Source organism: Bombina bombina, chromosome 5 (assembly GCF_027579735.1).
Source record: "Bombina bombina isolate aBomBom1 chromosome 5, aBomBom1.pri, whole genome shotgun sequence".
Lineage (NCBI taxonomy): Eukaryota > Metazoa > Chordata > Amphibia > Anura > Bombinatoridae > Bombina > Bombina bombina.
Window position 1 is genome coordinate 30,389,513 of NC_069503.1, and position 8,580 is coordinate 30,398,092.

General features: G+C 37.2%; 1 protein-coding gene across 1 annotated transcript in view; it reads right to left on the reverse strand.

The window, feature by feature from the left end:
* LOC128659749 (gastrula zinc finger protein XlCGF26.1-like) overlaps positions 1 to 1,556 on the reverse strand; it is a 101,049-nt gene extending 99,493 nt beyond the window's left edge. Inside the window, exon 1 of the mRNA XM_053713328.1 lies at positions 1,533 to 1,556. The gene's annotated coding sequence lies outside the window, so the exon portion shown is untranslated. The remainder of the gene's footprint in view (positions 1 to 1,532) is intronic.
* Between the last annotated feature and the right edge of the window lie 7,024 nt (positions 1,557 to 8,580).

Sequence of the window (8,580 nt, forward strand, 5' to 3'; positions counted from 1 at the left end):
TGTGTATTAACCCTTCACTAGCACAGAGAGCAGCACAGTGTGTATTAACCCTTCACTAGCACAGAGAGCAGCACAGTGTGTATTAACCCTTCACTAGCACAGAGAGCAGCACAGTGTGTATTAACCCTTCACTAGCACAGAGAGCAGCACAGTGTGTATTAACCCTTCACTAGCACAGAGAGCAGCACAGTGTGTATTAACCCTCCACTAGCACAGAGAGCTGCACAGTGTGTATTAACCCTTCACTAGCACAGAGAGCTGCACAGTGTGTATTAACCCTTCACTAGTACAGAGAGCTGCACAGTGTGTATTAACCCTTCACTAGCACAGAGAGCAGCACAGTTTGTATTAACCCTTCACTAGCACAGAGAGAAGCACAGTGTGTATTAACCCTTCACTAGCATAGAGAGCAGCACAGTGTGTATTAACCCTTCACTAGCACAAAGAGCAGCACAGTGTGTATTAACCCTTCACTAGCACAGAGAGCCGCACAGTGTGTATTAACCCTTCACTAGCACAGAGAGAAGCACAGTGTGTATTAACCCTTCACTAGCACAGAGAGTAGCACAGTGTGTATTAACCCTTCACTAGCACAGAGAGCAGCACAGTGTGTATTAACCCTTCACTAGCACAGAGAGCTGCACAGTGTGTATTAACCCTTCACTAGCACAAAGAACAGCACAGTGTGTATTAGCCCTTCACTAGCAAAGAGAGCAGCACTGTGTGTATTAACCCTTCACTAGCACAGAGCAGCACAGTGTGTATTAACCCCTCACTAGCACAGAGAGCAGCACAGTGTGTATTAACCCCTCACTAGCACAGAGAGTAGCACAGTGTGTATTAACCCTTCACTAGCACAGAGAGCTGCACAGTGTGTATTAACCCTTCATGAGCACAGAGAGCAGCACAGTGTATATTAACCCCTCACTAGCACAGAGAGCAGCACAGTGTGTATTAACCCCTCACTAGCACAGAGAGCAGCACAGTGTGTATTAACCCCTCACTAGCACAGAGAGCAGCACAGTGTGTATTAACCCCTCACTAGCACAGAGAGCAGCACAGTGTGTATTAACCCCTCACTAGCACAGAGAGTAGCACAGTGTGTATTAACCCTTCACTAGCACAGAGAGCAGCACAGTGTGTATTAACCCTTCACTAGCACAGAGAGTAGCACAGTGTGTATTAACCCTTCACTAGCACAGAGAGCTGCACAGTGTGTATTAACCCTTCACTAGCACAGAGAGCAGCACTGTGTGTATTAACCCTTCACTAGCACAGAGAGCAGCACAGTGTGTATTAACCCTTCACTAGCACAGAGAGCAGCACAGTGTGTATTAACCCTTCACTAGCATAGAGAGCAGCACAGTGTGTACTAACCCTTCACTAACACAAAGAGTTAAACAGCACTTAGTATCCCATTGCCTGGCACAAGCAGCTGAATAAAATGCATGAAAATAACAACATTTATAACAATTATAAAACTATTTAAGAAGACCAGACAGTGACTAACACATTTATCACACAATACTCACAGCCTGACTCACTCACCCAGCAACAGCTGCACAGGAAGTAAATGGGAGGGGAACAACAGACACTGGAGCTTCACTCTAGACAGGAGTCATGTGACCTCCACTCAAGGTTTTTTTTATTAAATAAACTTTAATGTAACAAACAACCAATAGACAATCATTCTGAACACTAAATATTTTGCAGCTTTCTTGTTCTTAATGTTCACTCAGTGGTTTATGCTGATTGTCATTTATAAAGTAATCACTGTGACTGTCATTTATAAGGTAATCACTGTGACTGTCATTTATAAGGTAACCACTGTGACTGTCATTTATAAAGTAATCACTGTGACTGTCATTTATAAAGTAACCACTGTGACTGTCATTTATAAAGTAATCACTGTGACTGTCATTTATAAGGTAACCACTGTGACTGCCATTTATAAGGTAACCACTGTGATTGTCATTTATAAAGTAACCACTGTGACTGTCATTTATAAAGTAACTACTGTGTGACTGTCATTTATAAGGTAACTACTGTGACTGTCATTTATAAGGTAACCACTGTGACTGTCATTTATAAGGTAACTACTGTGACTGTCATTTATAAGGTAACTACTGTGACTGTCATTTATAAGGTAACCACTGTGACTGTCATTTATAAAGTAAACACTGTGACTGTCATTTATAAGGTAACTACTGTGACTGTCATTTATAAGGTAACCACTGTGACTGGCATTTATAAGGTAACCACTGTGACTGTCATTTATAAAGTAAACACTGTGACTGTCATTTATAAGGTAACCACTGTGATTGTCATTTATAAAGTAATCACTGTGACTGGCATTTATAAGGTAACTACTGTGATTGTCATTATAAGGTAACTACTGTGACTGTCACTTATAAGGTAACCACTGTGACTGTCATTTATAAAGTAACCACTGTGACTGTCATTTATAAGGTAACCACTGTGACTGTCATTTATAAGGTAACCACTGTGACTGTCATTTATAAGGTAAATACTGTGACTGTCATTTATAAGGTAACTACTGTGACTGTCATTTATAAGGTAAATACTGTGACTGTTATTTATAAGGTAACTACTGTGACTGTCATTTATAAGGTAACTACTGTGACTGTTATTTATAAGGTAACCACTGTGACTGTCATTTATAAGGTAACTACTGTGACTGTCATTTATGAGGTAACCACTGTCATTGTCACTTATAAGGTAACCACTGTGACTGTTATTTATAAGGTAACCACTGTGACTGTCATTTATAAGGCAACCACTGTGATTGTCATTTATAAGGTAATCACTGTGACTGTCATTTATAAGGTAACTACTGTGACTGTCATTTATAAGGTAATCACTGTGACTGTCACTTATAAGGTAACCACTGTAACTGTCACTTATAAGGTAAATACTGTGACTGTCATTTATAAGGTAACCACTGTGACTGTCATTTATAAGGTAACTACTGTGACTGTCACTTATAAGGTAAATACTGTGACTGTCATTTATAAGGTAACCACTGTGACTGTCATTTATAAGGTAACCACTGTAACTGTCACTTATAAGGTAAATACTGTGACTGTCATTTATAAGGTAACCACTGTAACTGTCATTTATAAGGTAATCACTGTGACTGTCATTTATAAGGTAACCACTGTGACTGTCATTTATAAGGTAACTACTGTGACTGTCATTTATAAGGCAACCACTGTGACTGTTATTTATAAGGTAACCACTGTGACTGTCATTTATAAGGTAACCACTGTGACTGTCATTTATAAAGTAACCACTGTGACTGTTATTTATAAGGTAACTACTGTGACTATTATTTATAAAGTAACCACTGTGACTGTCATTTATAAGGTAACTACTGTGACTGTTATTTATAAGGTAACCACTGTGACTGTCATTTATAAGGTAACTACTGTGACTGTTATTTATAAGGTAACCACTGTGACTGTCATTTATAAGGTAACCACTGTGACTGTTATTTATAAGGTAACCACTGTGACTGTCATTTATAAAGTAACCACTGTGACTGTCATTTATAAGGTAACCACTGTGACTGTCATTTATAAAGTAACCACTGTGACTGTTATTTATAAGGTAACTACTGTGACTGTTATTTATAAAGTAACCACTGTGACTGTCATTTATAAAGTAACTACTGTGTGACTGTCATTTATAAGGTAACTACTGTGACTGTCATTTATAAGGTAACCACTGTGACTGTCATTTATAAGGTAACTACTGTGACTGTCATTTATAAGGTAACCACTGTGACTGTCATTTATAAAGTAAACACTGTGACTGTCATTTATAAGGTAACTACTGTGACTGTCATTTATAAGGTAACCACTGTGACTGTCATTTATAAGGTAACCACTGTGACTGGCATTTATAAGGTAACCACTGTGACTGTCATTTATAAAGTAAACACTGTGACTGTCATTTATAAGGTAACCACTGTGATTGTCATTTATAAAGTAATCACTGTGACTGGCATTTATAAGGTAACTACTGTGATTGTCATTATAAGGTAACTACTGTGACTGTCACTTATAAGGTAACCACTGTGACTGTCATTTATAAAGTAACCACTGTGACTGTCATTTATAAGGTAACCACTGTGACTGTCATTTATAAGGTAAATACTGTGACTGTCATTTATAAGGTAACTACTGTGACTGTCATTTATAAGGTAAATACTGTGACTGTTATTTATAAGGTAACTACTGTGACTGTCATTTATAAGGTAACTACTGTGACTGTTATTTATAAGGTAACCACTGTGACTGTCATTTATAAGGTAACTACTGTGACTGTCATTTATGAGGTAACCACTGTCATTGTCACTTATAAGGTAACCACTGTGACTGTTATTTATAAATTATAAGGTAACCACTGTGACTGTCATTTATAAGGCAACCACTGTGATTGTCATTTATAAGGTAATCACTGTGACTGTCATTTATAAGGTAACTACTGTGACTGTCATTTATAAGGTAATCACTGTGACTGTCACTTATAAGGTAACCACTGTAACTGTCACTTATAAGGTAAATACTGTGACTGTCATTTATAAGGTAACCACTGTGACTGTCATTTATAAGGTAACTACTGTGACTGTCACTTATAAGGTAAATACTGTGACTGTCATTTATAAGGTAACCACTGTGACTGTCATTTATAAGGTAACCACTGTAACTGTCACTTATAAGGTAAATACTGTGACTGTCATTTATAAGGTAACCACTGTAACTGTCATTTATAAGGTAATCACTGTGACTGTCATTTATAAGGTAACCACTGTGACTGTCATTTATAAGGTAACTACTGTGACTGTCATTTATAAGGCAACCACTGTGACTGTTATTTATAAGGTAACCACTGTGACTGTCATTTATAAGGTAACCACTGTGACTGTCATTTATAAAGTAACCACTGTGACTGTTATTTATAAGGTAACTACTGTGACTATTATTTATAAAGTAACCACTGTGACTGTCATTTATAAGGTAACTACTGTGACTGTTATTTATAAGGTAACCACTGTGACTGTCATTTATAAGGTAACTACTGTGACTGTTATTTATAAGGTAACCACTGTGACTGTCATTTATAAGGTAACCACTGTGACTGTTATTTATAAGGTAACCACTGTGACTGTCATTTATAAAGTAACCACTGTGACTGTCATTTATAAGGTAACCACTGTGACTGTCATTTATAAGGTAACCACTGTGACTGTCATTTATAAAGTAACCACTGTGACTGTTATTTATAAGGTAACTACTGTGACTGTTATTTATAAAGTAACCACTGTGACTGTCATTTATAAGGTAACTACTGTGACTGTTATTTATAAGGTAACCACTGTGACTGTCATTTATAAGGTAACTACTGTGACTGTTATTTATAAGGTAACTACTATGACTGTCATTTATAAGGTAACCACTGTGACTGTCATTTATAAGGTAACTACTGTGACTGTCATTTATAAGGTAATCACTGTGAGTGTTATTTATAAGGTAACTACTGTGACTGTCATTTATAAGGTAACTACTGTGACTGTCATTTATAAGGTAATAACTGTGACTGTCATTTATAAGGTAACTACTGTGACTGTTATTTATAAGGTAACTACTGTGACTGTCATTTATAAGGTAACCACTGTGACTGTCACTTATAAGGTAACCACTGTGACTGTCATTTATAAAGTAACCACTGTGACTAGGGTAACCACTGTGACTGTCATTTATAAGGTAATTACTGTGACTGTCACTTATAAGGTAACCACTGTGACTGTCATTTATAAGGTAATTACTGTGACTGTCACTTATAAGGTAACCACTGTGACTGTCATTTATAAGGTAACTACTGTGACTGTCACTTATAAGGTAACTACTGTGACTGTCACTTATAAGGTAACCACTGTGACTGTCATTTATAAGGTAACCACTGTGACTGTCATTTATAAGGTAATCACTGTGACTGTCATTTATACAGTAATCACTGTGACTGTCACTTATAAGGTAACCACTGTGACTGTCATTTATAAGGTAACCGCTGTGACTGTCACTTATAAGGTAACTACTGTGATTGTCATTTATAAGGTAACCACTGTGACTGTCATTTATAAGATAACTACTGTGACTGTTATTTATAAGGTAACTACTGTGACTGTCATTTATAAGGTAACCACTGTGACTGTCATTTATAAGGTAACTACTGTGACTGTCATTTATAAGGTAATCACTGTGAGTGTTATTTATAAGGTAACTACTGTGACTGTCATTTATAAGGTAATCACTGTGACTGTCATTTATAAGGTAACTACTGTGACTGTTATTTATAAGGTAACTACTGTGACTGTCATTTATAAGGTAACCACTGTGACTGTCATTTATAAGGTAACTACTGTGACTGTCATTTATAAGGTAATCACTGTGAGTGTTATTTATAAGGTAACTACTGTGACTGTCATTTATAAGGTAACTACTGTGACTGTCATTTATAAGGTAATCACTGTGACTGTCATTTATAAGGTAACTACTGTGACTGTTATTTATAAGGTAACTACTGTGACTGTCATTTATAAGGTAACCACTGTGACTGTCACTTATAAGGTAACCACTGTGACTGTCATTTATAAAGTAACCACTGTGACTAGGGTAACCACTGTGACTGTCATTTATAAGGTAATTACTGTGACTGTCACTTATAAGGTAACCACTGTGACTGTCATTTATAAGGTAATTACTGTGACTGTCACTTATAAGGTAACCACTGTGACTGTCATTTATAAGGTAACTACTGTGACTCTCACTTATAAGGTAACCACTGTGACTGTCATTTATAAGGTAACCACTGTGACTGTCATTTATACAGTAATCACTGTGACTGTCACTTATAAGGTAACCACTGTGACTGTCATTTATAAAGTAACCACTGTGACTGTCATTTATACAGTAATCACTGTGACTGTCACTTATAAGGTAACCACTGTGACTGTCATTTATAAGGTAACCACTGTGATTGTCATTTATAAGGTAACCACTGTAACTGTCATTTATACAGTAATCACTGTGACTGTCACTTATAAGGTAACCACTGTGACTGTCATTTATAAGGTAACCACTGTAATTGTCATTTATAAGGTAACCACTGTGACTGTCATTTATAAAGTAACCACTGTGACTGTCATTTATACAGTAATCACTGTGACTGTCACTTATAAGGTAACCACTGTGACTGTCATTTATAAAGTAACCACTGTGACTGTCATTTATACAGTAATCACTGACTGTCACTTATAAGGTAACCACTGTGACTGTCATTTATAAGGTAACCACTGTGATTGTCATTTATAAGGTAACCACTGTGACTGTCATTTATACAGTAATCACTGTGACTGTCACTTATAAGGTAACCACCGTGACTGTCATTTATAAGGTAACCACTGTAATTGTCATTTATAAGGTAACCACTGTGACTGTCATTTATAAAGTAACCACTGTGACTGTCATTTATACAGTAATCACTGTGACTGTCACTTAAAAGGTAACCACTGTGACTGTCATTTATAAAGTAACCACTGTGACTGTCACTTATAAGGTAACCACTGTGACTGTCATTTATAAGGTAACCACTGTAATTGTCATTTATAAGGTAACCACTGTGACTGTCACTTATAATGCAACCACTGTGACTGTCATTTATAAAGTAACCACTGTGACTGTCACTTATAAGGTAACCACTGTGACTGTCACTTATAAGGTAACTACTGCATAGTTGCCAACATTTGAAAAACATTTCCAGGGACACTTTGCAGCTATTATTTACCTGCATGAAAATTTTTACCACACCTCTGCCCTAAAGTTCTGCCCACTTTGCCAAACCCACATAATTAGCATAATTCAGCTCCACCTATTTATTATGGTGCAGATTATATATATAAAGTAAAGTAAGGTGAACTGTTACCATCCACAATGTCCATAAAATTGAAGACTGACAAAGTTGAAATTCCAGAGGATAAATGTCCATAAAGCAAATTGGCTTGCAAGTAAATAAATATTTATTTAATGTTAGGATTATATCCTGCAAATGTCCCCTATACACGCTTCACAGTGCACTCTTACGAGAAAACAGCATACTTCAGGGCTCTTAAAATGCCGAAGAAAGGAACACTAATTACAAACGCTACTAGGGTAGATGTAACAAACAGTAGCCATATACATTCAGACCACACAGGATGAAAGTCAAGGGAAACCGTGTTCCCAAGAGGCACTACCGCCTCTACTCACCACCTCAAGGGTGCATCGATCATCTTTTTTTCTGTGTGTCTAGGTAAGCGTCCTTAAAGTGCAGATTCCAAGAGCCCACTTGACAAACACTGCAACATCTTCGGTAAAGCGTCCCACTATGCGGGAGGGGGTGTGTTCCGGTCGTCTCTCACCATGTGGTATCCATGGACCAATCCAGAACAGATTACACGCTTGCTTGGAAATCCTCTAGAGAACTTTGGAGCTCACGTCCTGAAACCGCTGCTGCAGC